This window comes from Vulpes vulpes, chromosome 2 (assembly GCF_048418805.1).
Source record: "Vulpes vulpes isolate BD-2025 chromosome 2, VulVul3, whole genome shotgun sequence".
In the NCBI taxonomy this organism is placed as follows: domain Eukaryota; kingdom Metazoa; phylum Chordata; class Mammalia; order Carnivora; family Canidae; genus Vulpes; species Vulpes vulpes.
In genome coordinates this window covers 37,245,823-37,268,470 of record NC_132781.1, presented here as the reverse complement: position 1 = coordinate 37,268,470, position 22,648 = coordinate 37,245,823, and the positions used below count along the sequence as shown (strand labels likewise).

General features: G+C 42.1%; 1 pseudogene; it reads right to left on the bottom strand.

Moving 5' to 3' along the window:
• Positions 1 to 1,505: 1,505 nt before the first annotated feature.
• On the bottom strand, positions 1,506 to 22,191 carry LOC112918155 (protein LZIC-like; annotated as a pseudogene).
• Positions 22,192 to 22,648: the final 457 nt, after the last annotated feature.

The window sequence follows — 22,648 nt, the reverse complement described above, 5'->3', positions numbered from 1 at the left end:
TTCACTGAGCACAACCATTCATAAGAAACACCTCTGGGAAAAGAAGACTAGGCTCTTGGCAGGTCTGCCCATGGCCATTTGTTTACATCAGCAACAGCCCATGTTCCTGGTTACACAATGTGGCAGCGTCACTTTGAGTGGGGGATCTTTGCCCCATGAAAGAATAAACACATTCCTCACTTGCAATGGAATTAGCAGACCTCACAGACTTTTCAGGGACTCTCCTGGAGGCCTTAATGTCATAGGAAGGTGACTCTAAACAAACTTAGCCCAAATTTGGTTGAATTCCCCTATAAATGGCAGTGCAGGTTCAGATGAAGATACCCCAAAGGTGAAGGGTAGAAAAATGTGACAGTCTTTTGTCAGGCAGTTGCCAAAGTCACTCTGGGTTTCTCAGGAACAATCCAGTCACTGGTGTAGGGGTCATTGGTCAGTCTTTGGGGGAGGAGGAGATGGAACTATGTGTTGTTTGGACACATTCCAAAGCCTATGTTTCCATTGTCCCACCAGCTCGGAGCTGAGTCTCGGAGTCCAGAGCTGTTCTGCACTAGAGACATCAGATCCACACATGTCATGGGGAGGAAAGATAAGGGGCAGTGGCCAGTGTCTCCAGAACCATGGGGGTCTGTCTGGCAAGTCCTGGAGGCCTCCAACCCAGCACTGCTCATTAGAATTAAGAGTCACACCCTTGGGATCCCTGGGTGGCGCAGTGGTTTATCACCTGCCTTTGGCCCAGGGCGCGATCCTGGAGACCCGGGATCGAATCCCACGTCGGGCTCCCGGTGCATGGAGCCTGCTTCTCCCTCTGCCTGTGTCTCTGCCTCTCTCTCTCTCATTGTGTGCCTATCGTAAATAAATAAAAATTTAAAAAAAATTCTTAAAAAAAAATCTAAAAAAAAAAAAAAATATATATATATATATATATATTAAAAAAAAAAAGAGTCACACCCTTGGCCCTACTCCTTCCTGCCCCATTGGTAGCCACATCTCGGTCTCGTGCTGGCCAGGTGAGCTTCAAGGGGCTGCTTCGCTTCTCTGAGGCCTCAGGTTCTGTCTCTGTGAAATGGGGAACTTAACATGCCACTTAGATTCACAGCTCTAAAGTGAGGATCCAGTGAGACTCTGAATTTTGTCACAAACGTGTTCGCACACCTAGGGTTTAGTGTACCGTCCTGGGGCAGTTTGGCAAGTGGGCGAACTTGGAGAGGAATTTTGTTTTATGTTTTTTACCTTCATAAGAGAAGTTGCACATGGTGAGGTGAATCCACCGTTACCTCTGACTTAGTACAGAACCTGTTGTTTGTGTATTTATGCTTCTGGACAGAACATTCCAGGGCAGGAGCAGCCGGCAGCAGAAGGCCCTGGGCCTGCTCTGCCTGAGTTTCTTTCACTTCCCTGGAGAATATTTGTTTAATTCTGTCTGCCATTGGTAAGTTCTTTTTTTGTAGTTTCATTGTTTTACCAACACAAATACGACATGCACATAAGCTGTCTCTTCATTTTCTTCACTGTGCAGCCTGGCATTGGGATTGGTGACTGATGGCCAGCTCGGCTGCTCTTTCCACAGTGGCCTTGCGGTTCTTGGAGGAAACTTTGTAAGCAATCTCTGCACAGTAAGATTTGTTGTACATCAGCAACACTTCAAGCTCTTTGACACTGTGGACTGGGAACTTCAGAAGCCACTGGGCAGCATGTGCCTTGTTTTCTTGTCGCTTCTGAAAGCATGGCTGGGCATCAAGATCTGGCCCTTGAGTCTTCTGTGCACCCTACTGTCAGTGCCTCTGGTTTCCCAGTAAGTTGGGCTTACTTTTAACTTATCAGTCTGACTGGCGCCAGATGAACTTCTTAGTCCTCTTTTTAACAATCTTGGGCTTCTCCAGAGGCCTGAGGGCAGCCATGATGCCAAGTAGCGGATGACTGTCACCTCCGCAGGCAGTGCTGAGGAAGAGAACAGAAGGTGGCATGTAAGGGCTTTCCATTTGCAAGTTCTAAAGGGGCCCAGGCCATGTCCCTCTTGGTCATCATTCTAGTTTCAGTATCTCATATGAATGAGTAAACACATGTGTGAATGCATGAATGAATAAATAAATGGGTTGCATTTTCTAAAATCTGAAAACCAGGGGCACCCGAGTGGCTCACGGTTAAGCGTCTGCCTTTGGTTCAGGTTGTGATCCCAGAGTCCTGGGCTCCCTGCATGGAGCCTGCTTCTCCCTCTGCCTATGTCTCTGCCTCTCTCTCTGTGTGTCTCTCATGAATAAATAAATAAAATATTTAAAAATAAACAAAATAAAATCTGAAAACCATTGATATACTGAAACCATAACAAACCCACAGTGGATTACCCAGCTTCTACCTCAACAGATAAGCAGCAACCCTGATTCCCAGTTTCCTTGTACATATGGAACAGCTGTGTCAGGGAAAGAAAGGTGGGGTATAGTGGTAAAGCCCACTAGGGCAGCCACAAGGACAACTCCTACCCCTTTAGGTGATTAGTTCCTGAAGTATCCACTTTAGTAGTTGTCTTCAAGCCCCTCAGTGAACGGGATCTGGGTCCGAGGTTATCTGCTGTAAGTTTACTCTTTGTCAAATTTGGTTGCCAAATTTGAATAATAAATGAATAAATAAATAAAATCTTTTTTAAAAAGATAAAATATGAGGCTTCAAATAAATCTCCTGGGTTTTTTTTTTTTAATTTATTCATGAGAGACACACAGAGAGAGGCAGAGACACAGCCAGAGGGAGAAGCAGGGTCCCTGCGGGGAGTCTGATGTGGGACTTGATCTCAGGACCCTGGGATCACAACCTGAGCCAAAGGCAGATGCTCAACCACTGAGCCACCCAGGTATCCCAAAGAAGTCTCCTGTTTGCAGTGACCTAAAACCCCCGGTCCCTTGAGAAGCACGAATTCACTCTTCCCTGCCATTAATGATACTTTAGTTCCCGAGGCACTGGCCTGAAAGAGCCGTGCAGAAAACACCACCGTGACAATACTCTTACCGTCTGTGCGTGATGCCAGACCCCCACTCCATGCAGAGAAGGTGCCCTTGATGAGACAATGGCATTGGTACAACAACGGCCTCACATCATCTGGGCTGACCGTCGGATTCAAGAGATCAGCCTGCTGTCCTTCTCCCAGGTTCCTGGAGACATAAATCCCCTGAGAAGAGGTGTTACACTCCTATTATCATTTGCTGTTTTTCTGGTGGCCTGCATAGCGCTCAGCACAGATGAGCCACTCGGTTAAAAACTGAACTCCAGACAGACACCTGCACCTCCTCCCTCCTTCCCCCTGGGGGCGGTGGCAGCTCTGGCCTCAGATCCCCTGGGCGCCCAAACCAAACAGCAAGGCCATGGCTGACAAGTGCAGCTCCAGTCACCATGAGGCCAAGGCAAGTTTTACTTCCTCTGTTCCCAGGCTAACGGCTTAAGAAACTCATTCCAAATAGAGACACAACATTTTTACTTCTATTCACATCTTTAAAAAGATTTTATTTATTCGTGAGAGACACAGAGAGATAGGCAGAGACATAGGCAGAGGGAGAAGTAGGCTTCCTGCAGAGAGCCCGAGGCAGGACTCGGTCCCAGGACTCCGGGATCATAACCTGAGCCCAAGGCAGACACTCAACCACTGAGCCACCCAGGTGCTGTTTTATTCACATTTTTTAAGGTGACACAGGGAAAAGCGGGACAGGGAGATAGCCAGTGAGTTAACAGCTCTACTCTGAATATGCAGAGATCCACAGTGAACGGGATCTGGGTCCGAGGTTATCTGCTGTAAGTTTACTCTTTGTCAAATTTGGTTGCCAAAGCAGACTCCCTGGGGCCTCCAGCTCCAGCTCCCTCCTGTGACCGCCTGGCAAGTGAAGCTCCTCTGGGTCTCTCTGACTCCAGCATAAGCCCCTGAAATTGGGAATGATGTCTAACTAATCTTCGTGCCCCCTACCGCTTAGTTGGGTCTTTGCACATAAAACGCCTCGGTAAATATTTCCTGGTGATGACTATGACAGCAATTTACCAAATAGGAGTTGTTTACGGAAGAGTTGTATTCTGTGCAGTCTGCTGGGCATGGGATTAAATGACTAATAAGAAACCCTCTCTTCCCTCAAGGGGCTTGTGGCTTAGCAAGGGAAAGTCACCCTCCCAGACAGTACAAGTGCTGCATGCTCTCTAGCCTGCAGACCCAGAGGCTATTGTGGTGACTTTTCCTGCTAAGCCACAAGTGGGGGCTTGGCCTCCCCCAGCTGAAATCATGGGGGAACCAAAGGGAGGGTGGCATCAAAGGGGTCCTTCCACAATCAGGAATGCCCAGAGTGGGTGGGCCGGAGGGTGACCTCCCCATCACCCTGTAGGAAAGTAAGGCTGGGCTAACACCTGTTAAGACAGGTCACTCCCATTTGCCCATTGTCCCATGTTTGCAGAGGAGGAGCAGAGAACTCCGGGAAGGAAGGGGATGGGTCACAACCAGGTGAGCCTCCTTTCTGTGGCACCACAAGCATGGCACGGAGATAGGGCGGCCGTCCTAGAAGGATTTACAACTCCAGATTTCCAGGTCTTATCGCAAAGAAGCTCTTTCTCAATCGTGACATTGAAGGGAGGGCAGGGGGGAGGTAGGTAGGGACAGGGGACAGGTCAGGGCAGCATGGGGAGAGGGGAATCTAGAAGTGTGTGCATCTGGTTGTGCCAGATAGAGGAGTTCAGGAGGGACAGAGAGCAGGAGACAGGAGAGAGGTGAGGGATGGGGTAAGCTGTTCATGGCTGACATTGTACAGGGTATTGAACTGGTTATGCTTGGGGGAGGGAGCAGGTGGCCAGTGTCTCTGGTCATACCTATAGCTCCTGAGGCAGAGCTTGTCCCTGGGGACAAGGTAAACTGCCCACCTGTGCTGCTTTGGTGATAGAGGGGAGAAGGGGAGAAGACTCTATGATGAATGGCTGGCCCCATGGCTGCTAAAGGCAGCAGTGCTTTTCCATCTTCCCCTGCCATCCACTTTCACCTGATGCCACCTGAATAAAAACATCACCCAAGGGAAGCAGCACCCTCTGCAATTTGCCCTGAACCACACTCCAGTAGGGCACCCCGGAGGGAGAAGACTAGGTGTTTCCTTCCATGGCAGGCCTCCTCTGGACTCAGGCCCCAGTCTGCATTCTGCTCGTAGGTGGGACCCAGGAGGACTTAAAGGATGTAAAAATATCCTTCTGAGGACCCCCAGAGCATGCCTCTCTCCTCCCGCTTCCTCCAAGACATCAAATGCGTCAGACCTAGCTGGGAGGGTGGAGTTCACAAACACAGTTTGGGGGAGGCTTGTGGGCCTCTCCTTCACCCTCCCCACTCCAGCCTGAGCAAATTCCCTGGGACTTCAAAGCCAGCTGCTTGTTTGCCTGGCCACGGAGCAGCAACAATGCTTTCCCTTTTGACCTAAGAAAAGGGGGGCAGCTGAGAGCACAGAACACTACCTGTAGGGGGCTGTGAAGTGGGCATGCCTGCCAGCCTGCCCTGCCAGTCCCAGACCAGGGGATGCATTGAGAAGGCCCGATGGGAACTGTGTCCCCAGGCTGCTGGATACACCTCTGGAAAGACTGCCCCAGCCAGGACTCAGTTCAGAGAGGGCAGGCTCCACCCCACCACAGGATGGTGTGACTGGGCATACCAATGTACCGGGAGTGGAGACCACAAGCCCATGCACTGCTCCCCTGAAGGCTACCCTTGGTTCCAGGAACTGCTCACCATGAACATGGTGGTGTAGCACGTGTGCTGGTCTGTGCCAGGTATATATGTGTCCATACACACATGTGTGCACAGGAGTGGGCATAGCCCAGTGATCCCAGACACCAGCATATGGATATGGTTCTCTAAGAACTCTGCTCACAACTCACGTTCTGAAAACAAACTTTTATGCTTGATCTGAATGTAAGAGCAGAGAATAGTATATGAGAAGCAGTAAATTAATCCAGCCAATCAGTTCAAGGAATGGAGAAACCTATCTTAGGACTTACTGAAGGCCTTACCTACCTTTCAACTTACTTTTCTGCCCGGTCAATGATGAAACACTCATATTTTCAGGGATCCTCAAAAAGGCATGAAAAATCTTCCCAGATTGTAGCATCCCAGACAGTAGCATCTTTAACAAGATTTTTTGGTAATAATGATGATGATGATGACTTTTTCCTGAAGAATCCCCCCTCCCCATTTGCCATCCCACATAGAAGAGGATAGTAAGAGCGTCTAGGCTTTCTGAAGAGATGGCCCCAGAGTAGATGTACTCTACTGTAGGGGAAGGTGTGTGGACCCTAACGTCACCCAGAGCTGGGTTCACATCCTAATTCTGTCACTTATTCCCTGCATGACCCCAAGGACATTATTTAACACTCTGATCTTACATTTCTTCATCTGAAGCCTCCTGGAAGATTCTACACTCAAGAAAGGAATGTTGCTGATGATTATAACAAGAGGAAATTATTTGGTGAAAAACTGCTTTGCAGCAGGAACCCAGGTCTGGGGCTGCAGGTCCAACACGTGAAGTATCCATGGCAGCTTCCTTCACAGTTTAGAGATGCAGCGCCCGTGGTGGTTTAGAGCCCAGACACCACATCAGGGCTGCCATGGTCCAATCCTACACACCACTTTCAGTAGCCACCACTTAAGCATGCACTTAATCTCTGTGCCTCACTTTCCTTCCCTGTAAAGCAATGATAATAGTAGTCTCTACCACAAAGGATGATTTCCAAAACAAAATGAGTTAATGCATACAAAGTACTTGGTAAATGGGTGGCACAACGTAAGTGCCATATCATGCTTGCAATTTTTATTATTGTATTGTCAACACTGGAGTCACGCAACACTGTTCTTGTAAATACTGTCCAGGCAAAATTACAAATATTTGGTGGAAATGAGGAACATGTGTTGGTGTAGGAGTAGGGGAAGGTTTATTGATTTGTAAGTATGGATTGGCCAGCAGGAGAGGAGCAAGGCAGCTAGGATTTTGATCTCAAAGGCATACCCTGAAATTCATTTGTGTTAGTCAGATAGAAGAATGATAACGTCGCTAAACCAGATGGTACAAAGCTGAGCAAAGAACTCTGACTCTTGCTGTCCCTTCCCTTCCTGGGGTTCTTCTATCATCTCTTAAGAAAGTTTTAAAAATCATGAGATTTCTGGTTTCCTGTAAGAACTTTATTTTTCTTAAATATTTTTTTATTTATTTGAGAGAGTATGTGTGTGAGAGAGAAAGTGAGTGAGAGAGAGTATAAGCAGGGAGGAGGAAGAGGGAGAAGCAGACTTCCCACTGAGCAGGGAGCCTGATGCAGGACTCCATCCCAGGACCCTGGAATCATGACCTGAACCAAAGGCAGATGCTTAACTGACTGAACCACCTGAACCACCTAGGTTCCCTCACGTAAGTAATTTAAACTCTATAGAAATTTCAATGCTCTGAAATTTGAGTTTTATCCTGTCTCAGGACAGCAGCCCCAAATGCCCCTCCCTGGCTAATCAGGTGTTTCCTGGTAACCTGTTGGCAGCCTCCAAGCTGCAGATACTTCCCCTTTTGTCCCTATAACAGAGTAGATTTCTGTCCTAGTTGCCTCCCCACAGACCTCACCCTGACCTAAAGAGCTCCGAAGTGCTGCAGAAAGGGGAGAGGGAATAGAATGGGGGAAAAGCCAAATAAGCCACCATAGCTCCTAGCCTGAATTATTAGGCAATGCAGAACAACCTCTCCTTGCATTCCCAAGTCCAGATCTCACTAATACACAGAAGGCATGCTTTATCACATTTATAGATGGCTGGTTATGAAGTAGGAATACAAATGACCAAATTTAATGGGATTTATATAATATAAATTTAATATTATATATAAATGTAAATTTATATTAAAATATAAATTATATATGTATATATATATTTTTTCCTGTATTCCTGCTTTGGGAGCTTTTTCTTCTCTTTTGAACAAATAACAGATTTTCAGTGATGTAGTTCAAATGAAAAATATATGGGTTTAGTTAACCCTAAACTTAAGTCAGCAATGTACCATAGTACTGAAGACAAAATCAAGAGTGCATCAATAGAAGTCACTGTGTCCAGATCATGTGACATAAGAGCCCCACTTGTTTGCAATCAGACTCCACCTTAAAGTCTGGGCATCACTTTTCAAGAGGGACATTGACCAACTGGAAACCACTGAGAAGAGAATAATCAGAAGAATGAAAAATCTGGAAATTATCTCATCCAGACAATAGCAAACATCCGGGAGATGCGTAGTCTCACAGGGAAGATCTAAGGAGAACAAATAGTTGAAGAGGTGTGATGTAGATGAGAAAACACATTGCTCTCTGAACCACAGGGCAGATCATAGACTATAGGAGAATTATTCAACTGTTTGTCAATGAAGTGAATCCACCCTAGCAGTAGGTAAAGGCTGGAGGATCATCTTTCAGAGATGTAGGATAGGGATAACTATATTAAATAGGAGGTTGGAAAAGAAAAGAAACCATTCAACTCTGAAAGTCTGAGTTTATTTTTAAAAAATTATAAATGGGCCAAATCTTCTGTTAGGCAAAACAATATCTGCCTAACACTCCCACTATTAGAGTCACCTAGCTGGGCAAAAACCATTGTTTGTTCTGAATTATTTCTTTTAAAATGCAATGTGTTAGCTGAGAAATGTGACACATTAGCACAGATAGCTAGCTAGGGGGAAGTTTGGAATCATGGAAATAGCTTTCGACTATGAATTAGAAGATTCTGGTTTGAATCTTCCACTTATTATCTATGTGATCTTATTTACCTTTTTGAGTTTCTGTTTCTTCATCTATTAAATGAGAATAAAAATGCCTATTCTCAAATACCAAAGGCATATACATTTTGCTGGTACAGACCTATCAGGCACAGCATAGCTCCAGAGCCAATAGTTCTGATAATGTATCATAATTAAGGTGACATGCTCCTTTAACGAACAGTTATCAACTTTTACCACTTTCACTCATATTTTAGTGGCTATCCAGGCAATGCCAAAAGGCAAGGAAAGAAATAAAAGGTACAATGATTGGAGAGGAAAAAATAAAATTACTGCTATTTGTTTACAATGTGATTGTCTTTGTAGAGAATCCAAGAAAATTTAGAGACCAATTATTGTAACTATTATAAGAATTGTACAAAGTTGCTGAATTCAGATGCAGCTTATCAAAAAATCAAAAGCATTCTTACATACCTGCAAAAACTAAGTAGGAAGTGTAATCTTTAAGAGTTTCTGTCATCATATCCAAAAAAACTAAAAGGCATGTAGGTATTAGCAATCGATCTAATAAAAGAAGTGTTAATTCAAGTGGAAAAACTATAAACTTTATTGACAGAAGATCTAAATAAATAGGCCATGTTCATGGATGGAATATATTATTTTTTAAATCCCAAATTACTCCACAAATTCAATATAGTTCCAATAAAAATTTCAACTTGGCCATATCTGTATATAGGAAAATTCCAAGCTAATCATAAAATATGATAGAAAAGAGCCAAAAATAGTAAAGACAATTTTGAAGAAGAAGGAAAAGAAGGCATTTACTTTACCACAAGTGAAAAAATTTAATAAGGCTATTGTAATTAAAATAGTGTGATCCTGACACATAGAGAAAAAACTAAATCCAATGAAATGAAATAGCTCAGAAATAGACCCACGCTTGTAAGAGTTTGATATATTACAGGAATGGTATCACAGATCACTGGGAAAATGATGGACAACCAATAAATGGTGCTAGAAAAAATGATTATCAATATGGAAAAATAAAAGTAAAATTATCTTCCTATCTCACACTGTGTATAAAGAGTAACTTAAAGGCTTTGATGTGAAAAAGCAAAATTTTTAAATTCTTAGAATTTTACAGCACAATACTGTAAAGAATAAATTTGACTATGTTAAAATGGAGATTTTTTAAATGGAGATTTAATATATTAAATGTGCTTAATATATTAATTATACATATATTTTTAGAGTTTTTATTTATTTATTTGAGAGAGAGAAAGAGAGCATGAGCCTGTACAAGCTGAGGGGAGAAGCAAAGGGAGACAAGGAAACAGATTCCCCACTGAGCAGGGAGCCTGACTTGGGGCTTGATCCCAGGGCCCTGAGATCATGGCCTGAACCAAAGGCAGACACTTTACCAAGTGAGCCACCCAGGCACCCTATATTAATTATATTAAAAGAGAAAAAAATATTACAAATTGAAAAGTCAAGCTCCAAAGGGGGAGAAAATGCTTACAATGAATGCTACTAACAAAGGGTAAATTTCCAGATTATATAAGAAAGTCTGACAAATTAATTTTTATATACTTTTTAATTATACATACAATTTTTATAAATTATATACTATATATTATATACAATTTTTAATAAGGACCTAAGAGAAAAATATGCAAAGAATTTGAATAAGCAAGTTACAGAAAAGGAAACACAATGGACAAAAAAACAAAGGTACTTGCAAAAAGCAAAGGTACTTGACCTCATCAGTATTTTGAGAAATGCAACTTAAAATCCCAATAAGAATGACTTCCAGGGCAGCCCAGGTGGCTCAGTGGTTTAGCGCTGCCTTGAGCCCAGGGCGAAGCCTGGAGACCTGGGATCGAGTCCCACATTGGGCTCCTTGCATGGAGCCTGCTTCTCCCTCTGCCTGTGTCGCTGTCTCTCTCTCTGTGTTTCTCATGAATAAATAAATAAAATCTTAAAAAAAGAAAAAAGAGTGACTTCCAGGTAAAGATGGCAGATTGAGCATACTGTCATTTTCCCCCAAAACCTCACTAAGATAACAGCAGATTCTTTTTATAAAAGGTGTAAACTCACAAGGATAAAGAGAATGGGAGAGGAGACTATGGCAATAAAAGTTTGGAAGCTAGAAAGCAAACAATTGAGAGATAACTGATTCGAAAAACTGAAGAAAGCTGAATCTCAATCTAGATAAGTGGAGAAAGCTGGGAAGTTGGTCTACCAAATACCTGAGGCAATGAAGATGAAGATGGAGTGAAAAATAATCAAGATTGGATGGAAATCTTTAGAAAGCTAATGGGGGCGGGGAGGTGTCCTGGGTGGCTCAGTCGGTTAAGCAGCTGCCTTCAGCAAAAGTCATGATTTAGTAGTCCTGGGATGGAGCCAAGATCCTCCAGATAAAGCCTGGAGTCCCCAGATGGAGCCTGGAGTAGGGCTCCCTGCTCAGCAGGGAGCCTGCTTCTTCCTCTCCCTCTGCCCCTCCCCCTGCTCATGCTAGCTCTCTCTCTCTCTCTCTCTGTCAAATAAATAAATAAAATATATTTTTAAAAAATTTTAAAGGAACATTCAAGAAATAAAAAAAGTTAGGAATTCAAATTTTAAAAAGAAATTTAAAATATATATGATAACATCAATGGAAAACTTAATAAATAGACTGGAAAAAAAAAGTTGAGAAAATTCCCAGAAATTTTAATAAAAGACAAGGAGGAGAAAAATAGGAGAAAAAATAAAGTAAGACCAATGGAGGAGATCCAACACCTGAATTACAGGAGTTCCAGAGAGAGCAGAGAAAACAGAAGAGAAGAAATTCTCAGATAAATAATCCAAGAAAAATGTCCCAGAAGATATGGCCTTCTGGATGGAAAAGGCCCACCAAGTGTCCACCATATTAGATGAAAACAGATCCATCCATACATATTCTTTTTTTTTTTTTTAATTTATTTATTCATAGAGACACAGAGAGACAAGAGGCAGAGGGAGAAGCAGGCCCCCCGACATGGGACTCGATCCCACGTCTCCAGGATCACACTCCGGGCTGCAGGCAGCGCTAAACCACTGCACCATCGGGGCTGCTCCATACATACATATTCTTAAATACATAAAACCACAGAATAAGTTCAAACCAACTTCAGAAAAGTAGACTCTGCTGAAGCATGAGAAGACAATAGGAGTGGGGAGGGATACAAAAGGAGTTTCAACTAAATCTATAAACTTTCTTCAAAAAAGAACTGATATAGCAAAATGTTAACTTTTATTAAATACAAGCAGTAAACATGAGTATCTAGAATATCCTCTGAACTGTTCTGTATATATTTCATAATTAAAATATAAATGCAAGAGGCTCAGGAAAATATGTAAGAATAATCATAGCAGCCAAAAACTGGAAATAAATTAATGTCCATCCCAGGAAAATAGATAAGTTGTGGTATACTCATATAATGGAGTATTATTCAATAAAAAGGAACGAACAACTAATACATGAACAATGTGAATGAATATCAAAAATAGGCTTAAGAAAAGGAGCCAGAGGGGCACCTAGGTGGCTCAGTGGTTGAGCATCTGCCTTCAGCTCAGGTCATGATCTGGGGGTCCTGGGATTAAGTCCCACATCAGGCTCCCCAGAAGGAGCCTGCTTCTCCCTCTGCCTATGTCTCTGCCTCTGTCTCCCTCTGTGTGTGTGTCTCTGTGTCTCTCATGAATAAATAAATAAAATCTTTTAAAAAAAGAATGAAAAAAAAGGAGCCAGATACAAAAAATGTGTGGAATCCAATAATAGGCAAAACGAATCTAGGGTTCAGAAATGCCTTGAGAGAAGAGAAGGATTAAGGGTTAGACTGGAAAGGACAAAGGGAACTTTCTAGGAAGATAGAACTGTTCTATACTTTGCTTTGGGTGGAAATTATATGAGTGTATGTAATTATCAAAACTCACTGAACTGAACCACTTAAGATCTGTCATTTTATTATCTGTAAATTATACTCCAATGATGAATGAATGAATGAATGAATGAATGAAATGGGAAAAACAAGTGACAAAAGGGATCTTCAAAATTATATTTTGGGTTGAAGCTCATGGTCTCCACTCTATGACTCTAATGTAAAGTCCCAGGTGGGGCTGGAGAGCCCATGTTTAGAGATGGTCTATGTCTCTTTTGTATTTTCATCTTTTTACCTGTTCCAGAATCCACCTGTAACTGTGTAATGGTGCCAGAGTGATGGTCTGCTTCAGAACTCTGGGAAGAGGTAGGCAAAAAAGCTCCAAAAAGAAAAACCTCACAAAGCTCAGACCTCATCTTGGCCAACCCTCCTTTCCCTTCCTGACAATGTTCCTGACCAAAGTAAAGCCAGTCTTAGGCTTGAACCTCTTGGATGACAAAGAGCTCCCTCCTTCCAGGTAACAATGCTAGTAACAACAACTAGCAAACTTAAGTGAGTGCTATCCATGTGCCTGGCACTGTTCTCAGCCTTTTGCATGTATTGACTCACCGCAAGTCAGCTTGTTTTAAATTGGGACAGCTCTGTCTGCAGAAAGTTCAGACAGGACTCCCCATTTTCCCTCTGATCCTCTTGAGGTCTCTTAATGGAGGGGAAATGAGGATTTTCACGTGGGACAAAATAGTGTGCATTGTGCTACATGATTGTCATTGCAAGTCCAGTCTATCCCAGGCTCCAAAGTCATAGCAGTAGTAATAAGTAAAAGTTAACATTTATTGAAGCACATGCTCACTTTACATGCATTTGCCTCATTTAATTCACATAACAACCCTATTTTTCTACAGATGAGCAGATTGACGTTTTGTAAGGTGAGGTAACTATCTTAAAGCTCCAGAGCTGGTTGCCAGCATTCCAGCCCAGGCTGTCTGGCCAGAGGCTGAGCTGTTAACCATACCAGTCTGTACAAGTTTTCAAAATTAATGTGTTTCTGAGAAGAGTGTAATAGAAAAATCGTTGAACAGAGTGAAAAGGCTGGGGCTCTGCTCCTCCTTCTGCTACCTCTCTGAGTTTGAGCAAACTGCTCTCCCCATTTCCTTAACTGTAAAGCAAGAGAGCTGTATCAGATGATGCCTAAAGCCTGGGCCTCCCTCTGATAATCTGTGTTCTAAGCTATAGGTGTCTATAATCCTTTCCCATCTGAAATGTGTCCTAGGGTATCTAGTTAACATATGGAGAGGGATACATGAATGAATGAAGGAGTGATCAAATGAAGTGAAATCTAGCATTTTCCTTTGCAGAAGGCTATTCCTAGTCAACTGATCCTGAAGAAAATAGAGTCCTGGTCTCACTTTTCAGTTTTAGTTTCTTTTCCCCGGTTAGCTTCAAATCTTTGAGCAAAAATAAAGCCAGCATCAACCCCAGGGCTTTCTCTCAAGGCCCAGCTGTAAGGCTAGAAGCAGAAAGTGAATATGCACACAGAGTGGCCAATTAGTTCACTGACTGCCCTCATGACCTCTGACCCCTGCTGGGCCACCCCATCCATTAGCTGTCCTCTTCCCCTCCACCCTCCTCTCTCTCAGTTTGAGCTAGTGTCGGGCCATTCTCTTTCAGCAAAGAAACATGCTCAGGCATTCAGCCAGCCGCTTCCACTTGCTGTTCTTTTGTCTCCTCCCTCTGTTGCCCTTGTTGCTAACCTGGTCACCACTCCTTGACCCTAGGCTGGGCTCTCGCCCCTCCTGGGAGTGGAGAGGGGCAGTATTCCAAGGCAGAGCTTGCTGGGAGGAAGAAGGCAAGCTCTTGCTTTTCCTTTTCACTTGGATTTCATTCCACAAACTCGAGTTTTAATCCTATTCCTTACTGCAAAAGAGTCCCTGTAATGCTTTCCCTGGGATGATGATTTCTTTAAAAGGCAAGTGTTTTGAAGATTTCTGTGTTGGGAAGTCAGCAGTACATTTCTTTGAGATGTTGGCTATGCCTCTGTGATGTTGGGAGGGAAACTATATATTTATATGTATATAATTTCTGTGTGTGTGTGTGTGTATATATATATATATATACACACACACACATACATATATATAGTTGATTAAGAGAGAAAAGGCTAGGGATGGCCTGGGTGACTCAGTGATTGAGCATCTGCCTTCAGCTCAGGAGGTGATCTCAGGTCTTCCGATCGAGTCCCACATCGGGCTCCCTGCAAGGAGCCTGCTTCTCCCTCTGTCTATGTTTCTGACTCTTACTCCCCGTGTCTCTCATGAATAAATAAAATAAAAATGTTTAGAGAGAGAGAGAGAGAGAGAGAGAGAGGGTAGCCCGGGTGGCTCAGCAATTTAGTGCCACTTTCAACCGAGGGCGTGATCCTGGAGACCCAGGATCGAGTCCCACATCGGGCTCCCTGCATGGAGCCTGCTTCTCCCTCTACCTATGTCTTTGCCTGTCTTTCTCTCTCTGTGTCTCATGAATAAATAAATAAATAATCTTTAAAGAGAGAGAGAGAGAATGGAAAGGCTAGTTCAAGATTATGGGTGTGTGAATACCTATTTGTGAAACAAGGTAAAGCAGTCATCAAAAGAGGAAAATGAATGAATTTTATTGCACTTGAGAAAAGTCTTCTAAATGTTAGTTGCATCTGCTAATTTTTTAGAATTCTAGCTCAGAGAGCAAAGGAGCTGGTAGTGACTTTATTACAAAAGGCTAAGTTTTGGGGAGTCAGACCCATTGCATTTAAATCCAGGTCCTGCCATTTATCTACTGAGTGACTTTTGGTAAAAATAGTGGCTTCCAATTTTCTGAGTGCACCTTGTATGCCAATCACTTCACATCTATCATCTCCTTCAATCCTCATTAATATAAGCAGTGAGGCAGGTGTTATAAGCCACTATCTTCATTGTACAAAGAAGAAGAAAGAAATGAAGCCTAAGAGAAATGAAACTTTTTTGTTCAAGGTTGTATAAATTGTAAATGGCAGGAAAGGAATGTGACCCCAGAGTCCTTAAATACAGTGCCATACTTCCTCCCAGTTGTAACATACCTAAGTTATTTAAGCTTTATGAGCTTTGGTTTCCTCACCAAATAATAATGACCTAATAGTAATAGTAAGCACCTAATGGTAATGACTAATTACTGCTGAATGCTTCTTATTATTTTCTAGGCACTTTTTAAAATACTGACATACCGCATCTCATTTCGTCACAAAGATCTAAACATAGGAACTATTTTTATTCCCATTTTACAGAGGAAGAAATTGAGGCTTAGAGAGATTGAGAAACTAATCCAGATTGCACATGGCTAATGAGTAGCCACGCTGGGATTCTATTTTGGGCCTGTTTGGCTCCAGGCCCAGGCTCTTTCTACTTTCTGCTCTAGGATGGTTGTCTCAAAAAGGCCTGATGACGAAGATATGGTATGTACACAAAGAGAGGACAACAGGAATGTAAGGAAGGAGGAAACTAATTCCAACCAAGAGCAACATGTACAGCTTTATGGAGAACATAGAGGAGAATTGCTGGATGGAAATTCACTTTAATGCCAGTAAGGCTCAGAAATCCACCTGTTGGGCAGCCCCAGTGGCCTAGCAGTTTAGTGCCACCTTCGGCCTGGGTGTGATCCTGGAGACTCGGGATTAAGCAGGGCTCCCTGTGTGGAGCCTGCTTCTCCCTCTGCCTGTGTCTCTGCATCTCTCTCTCTCTCTCTCTCTCTCTCTCTCTCTGTCTCTCATGAAAAAAAATAAATAAAATCTTTAAAAAAATCCACCTGTTTCACAATGCAAGGCACACCCTAATTATGTACCAATGTTTATGCTGATGGGGTGAATAGAGTCCTTGCCATAAACACATCTAATAAATACTATGACAGGGACCGTAGTTTATTCATCACTGTTCTTCTCCCCTTCCTTCCACCTCCCATCCCAGTAGCATCTTGCATGCTGCTTTGCACTATAGTCCACACTCACTTGATAGAGATTTCCCTGTTCCTGTCATTCAGTTCCTAAATGAATAAATGAATAACCTCAAGGAGGATTTGGGCAGGGGTAAGTGGCTTTCCTGGTTTGGGGGATGCTGCAGCCCTGCAGCTGGAAGACCCTAACCCTCTCCTCTTTCTCCCTGCAGCTCCTCTGACAAGAAGCCCACAGGCTGAATGGTAGGGGGCCCACTGCACCAGAGATGATTTATGGTTCTTTGTTATACAAACTCTTTCACATTCCTCCCCATCCTCTTTTTGCAACCAATTCATCATGACATTTAAATGAAAATTTGGATAGGGAACTCTGGCTCACAGTCCTGAAGACAATTGTTCAGGACACCTAAACAATAATAGATCTAGCATTTGAATCTATAAAAGATCACTTCTCCATCGGGATTATCTTAGATTTCCCTGCTTTTCCCAAGGACCCAGGGAAATGCCTTCATTTCTATCTTAAAGAATCTCAGGTATTCAGCCTGAACAGTGAAAAGAAAAGGGCAACATACAGCTAACTGGCTATGGAAGGCAATGCTCTGTAATTTCCCCAGAATTCAAACAACAGAGGCCCCAACGAAGATTTCCGGCTGGACTGCAGAACAACTTTGCAAAGATGCTTCAGAGTTGTTCTACTCAATGCTCTGGGAACCCCGGGTTTGTTGGGTCAATCTGCCATCAAAATGATGATGGCAAAGTGAAGTGAAACTTTCTTGGTTCTTCATGCTTTTTTTTTTTTTTTAAGATTTTATTTATTTATTCATGACAGAGAGAGAGAGAGAGAGAGAGGCAGAGGTAGAAGCAGGCTCCATGCAGGGAGCCCGATATGGGACTCCATCCCTGGTCTCCAGGATCACACCCCGGGCTGAAGGTGGTACTAAACCGCTGGGCCACCGGGGCTGCCCGGTTCTTCATGCTATTGATACATACTGACGTCACACTAATCAAAGTGAATCCTTTATCAGGGCCATAGGAGTAAACTAGCAGTGAGCATCTCCTCCGGCTGTCATTAAGATTATGTCAGTCACATCACTCACAGGATACCATATTCTGGCATTATTTTGACTACGTCAGCACAGTCAGTAGAATCAAGAGCTAAATTCTTGAGCAAAAACCATATACATTAGGTTTAATACAAAATCATTGGGAAAATGGACGTTTTTAATTTTATTGATTGTTGTATATCATTGCCTTATTGTGAAAAGAACTATCATGGTTAGAACCTAACATGCCACGTATGATTTTTTTACATGATTTTTAAAAAGATTTTATTTATTTATTCATGAGAGACACACAGGGAGAAGCAGAGACGTAAGCAAAGAGAAGCAGAGACATAAGACAAGGGACATGATCCCAGGACCCCGGGATCACAACCCGAGCCAAAGGCAGACGCTTAACCCCTGAGCTACCCAGGCATCCCTTGCATGATTTTTTATAACCCAGGTGATTAGATGATGCCTTCTAATTTCTTACTATGTGATACTCAACTCACTTCACTCTGTGCCTCATTTTCCCTTTGTACACAGAAGATGAATGTTTTGCTTCCTATCTTCCTAAAGACAAAATGCAAAATGAGATGTAAAAAAGGTATTTTCTATCATAATGCGTTCACAAAAGTTAGGAATAGTCTTAAGTTTAGGGAACCACATCATACTTTACATGCATCAGGGAATCTCAAGATTCCTGGGTGGTTGAGTTGGTTGGTTAAGTGTCGGAGTCTTTGTTTTGGCTTAGGTCATGATCTCAGGGTCTTGAGATCAAGCCACTTGTTGGCTTAAGATTCTCTCTCCCTCCCTCTTTGCCCTTCTTCCTCTCCCTCCCTTAAAAAAAATGCACTAGGGAGTCTCAAATAATATTTTTTGTAAAACAAACAAGCCCCTTGTATACTGGTTTAGAATATTCAAATTTTCAATAATAAATTTTCTTAAAAGAGGGCTGCCCCGGTGGTGCAGCAGTTTGGCACCGCCTGCAGCCTGGGGTGTGATCCTGGAGAGGATCGAGTCCCACCCGGGCTGCCCTGATTACTACAGCTTTGTAATATGTTTTGAATTGGACATATCATAATTGTAATATGATCTGGAATTGTAATACCTCCAGCTTTGCTTTTTCAAAATTTCTTTGGCTTATTTAGGGTCTTTTGTGGTTCCATACAAATTTTAGGATTGTTTGTTCTAGTTCTGTGAAGAATTCTGTTAATATTTTGATAGGGATTACATTAAATCAATAGATTGCTTTGGGTAGTATAGACATTTGAACAATATTTATTCTTCCAATCCAATCCAATGAGCTCATCCAGTAAGCATGGAATATCTTTCCATTTCTCTGTGTCATCTCCAGTTTTTTTCACCAATGTTTTATAGTTTTCAGAGTGGAAGTCTTTTACCTTTTGGTTAAGTTTATTCCTAGGTATCTTATTATTTTGGGTGCAAATGTAAATAGGATTGTTTTCTTAATTTCTCTTTCTGCTGCTTCATTATTAGTCTATAGTAATGCAACAGATTTCTATACATTTACTTTATATTCTGTGACTTTACTGAATTCATTTATTAGTTCTGGTATCTTTTTGGTGGAGTCTTTCAGGTTTTCTATGTATAGTATCATGTCATCTACAAATAATGAAAATTTTACTTCTTTCTTACCAGTATCAATGCCTTTTATTTATATTTATTACGTGACTGCTGTGGGTAGGACTTCTAGTACACTGTTGAATAATAGTGGTGAGAGTGGACATCCTTGTCTTGTTCCTGATCTTAGAGGGAAAGGTCTCGGTTTTTCCCCATTGAGTGTGATATTTACTGTGGGTTTTTCACACATGGCCTTTATTAGAGATGTAGAATATTTAACCATTTTAAGGGCAATACAGTGATACTCAACATTTGTTAGAAATTATGTGAACTTCTGGGGCACTTGGGTGGCACACTTGATTGGATGTCTAATTCTTGGTTTCAGCTCAGGTCATGATCCATTGGTTGTGAGATTGAGCCCCATGTCAGACTCCACGCTCAGCTCAGAGTCTGCTTAATACTCTCTATCCCTCTTCCTCTGCACCACCCTGCCCCCACCCACTCATTCTCTCTAAAATAAATAATCTTTTTCCAAAAAAAAAAAAAGAAAGAAAGAAATTATGTGAACTTCTTTAAAAAAAAAAAAAAAGTAGCCCCCAGCTGGCTCAGTCAGTAGAACATGCATCTGTTGATCTCAGGGTTGTAAGTTGAAGCCCCATGTTGGGCCTTAAAATAAAATAAAATAAAATCTTAAAAATAAAATAAAATCCTTAAGAAAAAAAAGAAATTATGTGACTTCCAGTATGAGGTAGATCATAGTTTTGAGGATGTCATATCTTTGCAAAGCTGGGTTTTATGTGGTTGCTCTGATGAAAAGCAAGTACTGCATGAATATCAGTGTGGAGCATAAATGAGTGTGTCAGTGTTTAATCGAAGCTCTGAAGTTGTACAACACCCAACAAGATCACATAAACCATTAGCAAGTAAGTTGACTAAAAATGAAGTAAGAATACTATTTGCTCTTTTAGTTCTTTGTAATTTTAATGGCTACTAAATTGTGAAATCATAAATATATGTTATTTGGATATAACAGGGCAGGGCACCTGGGTGGCTCAGTTGGCTGAGTATCCAACTCTTGATTTTGGCTCAGGTCATGATCTCAGGGTCCTGAGACTGAGTCTCCATGCCAAGTGTGGAACCTCTTAAGATTCTCTCTCGCCCTCTGCCCCTCTCCCTACTCACATGCATGCGTGCTCTCTCTCTAAAACACACACATACACACACACACACACACACACACACACACACACACCAAAAAGATAGTTGGATTTACCAACCTAATGAATGGATTTATTAGGTATTTCTTTTGGTGTGAATTTCCATGAAAAAACTTACTGAGACAGTTAATCAAGAAAATTTGAGAACCTTGGTTTTCTCAATTGTAAACTGAGTCAAATAGTGTTTAGTACTCAGTGTTGCAGTGAGATTAAATGGATTAATATATGAACAAGGGCAGCCAGGGTGGCCCAGCGGTTTAGCACTGCCTTCGGCTCAGGGCTGATCCTGGAGACTCGGGATCAAGTCCCGCATCAGGCTCCCTGCATGGAGCCTGCTTCTCCCTCTGCCTATGTCTCTGCCTCTCTCTCTCTCTCTCTCTCTCTCTCTCTCTCTGTGTGTGTGTGTGTGTGTGTGTCTTTCATGAATAAATAAAAATCTCTAATATATATATATATATATATATATATATATATATATATGAACAATATTTAGAATAGAACCTTGCAGGGGTGCCTGGCTGGCTTAGTTGGTAAAGTATGTGACTCTTGATCTTGGGGTTGTGAGTTCAAAACCCCACTTTGGGTGAGAAGATTACTTTAAAAAACTATTTTTAAAAAAGAAGAATAGTACCTGGCAAATAATCACAGAAGTAGTATTATCATCTCATTACCAGGACAGGTCCTTTATTTTTTAATTTAATTTATTATGTTTTAGTTTACATCTTTTCATTTACTGTCAGCCCTTAAAAACAAGGAGGCTTAAAACAAAAAACAAGGAGGCTTAATAAAAATAGGTGGAGAAATTGTGCTCCTTCTGTTTTCTCTGAAACACACAAAACATAACAAATAAGGTCCAAATGTATCCCTCATCCCAACAATCTAGGATCACTCAAGCAGGTAGCCCTACACAAAGCATAATGATGAAGGGTATAACCAGAAACCACAAGTACATTTTGCTCTCACATTTTCTTAGGTTATCGATGCATTTCAAGAATTTCTTGATTTCTTTGCAATGATTCAAAAATCTCTAGGAGACAAACGGCCATTTGCAGGAAGAATATGCTCCACATGCCAAGTTTCCACACTATGTCACTTTTTTTTCAGCCTCAGAGCTTACCAATGCAAGAACCTTGTTTCCAGAGCCAAGGTCTGTAGAGACTTTCTCAAACTGGCTGAGTAGAGCACCTGCATTTGCTGACAAGAAGCCCTCCTCATCTGCAGTCAGCTTCTCTCCAGGTGTCCTGAGAACTGTTAGCATCTCCCTTTTCTGTTGAATGTAGAGGCCTTTCCAGGTTTCCCACTGTGAGATCTCTGTCCATCTCTGCTAAACTTATCTGAAGCTGACCTGGTTGTTTCCTTGCAAAGCATCTGATGACCTCTGGGGTTTGAAAGACCTGGCTGATAGTTGCCTGGATATCCAGTTGCATTCAACCTAACTCATCTACCAAAGTCATTTCCAGGCAGGATTTTCTTCAGCAAATCATTAAATTCACTTAGTTGTTCCAGAGCTTTCCTTTTGGTTTCTTCATCTGTATCAAGGTCCTCTACGTGTTCCTTCAAATCTCGTAATTGCTACATTAGTCTATCCAACAATTCCTCTAAATTACGCTTTAATTTGCTTGTCTCTGTCTTTTTCCTGGAAGCCATTTTGATCCCATGTCTCTTAGTACTTTGAACTCTGCACAGTGTTGACTAGTCCCAAAGTGCATAAACCTCCAACTGTTGAAGTTCCAAGTGTCATAAACCTGAGGAAAGTGAAATTGTTCATCAGGACTATAAGAAGCTCGAAGTTCAAACCACTTGGAGGTGCGGTTGGCTCCTCAGGCCCTTGGGGGGTCCTCTCTCCCCAGGACAGTTCTTTTCAACGATCTTATACTTATTTCTACATAATAGGGAAAAAAAGCGTTTTGGAGCATGTCTATGCACCAGTCACATTAAGACTTTATAACTGCCATAATAATCATTAATTTCTATTTAAATTTACTCTCTGGGGGGAGAACAGAAGTGACTCTATTTCTTTATTGTTTTATTTCTTTGATTTTTAGGTCTCCTGGGATTGAAATCTTCATCCAATTCTTCTTTTAACAATTAGAAACAGAATTTGTCCCTTGTACATAACAGGGAGTTTTAAAAATTGCTATCAAAAACTCTTCCAACAGGAACGCATGAGTGGCTCAGTCGTTGAGCATTGGCTTTTGGTTCAAGGCATGGTCTCGGAGTCCTGG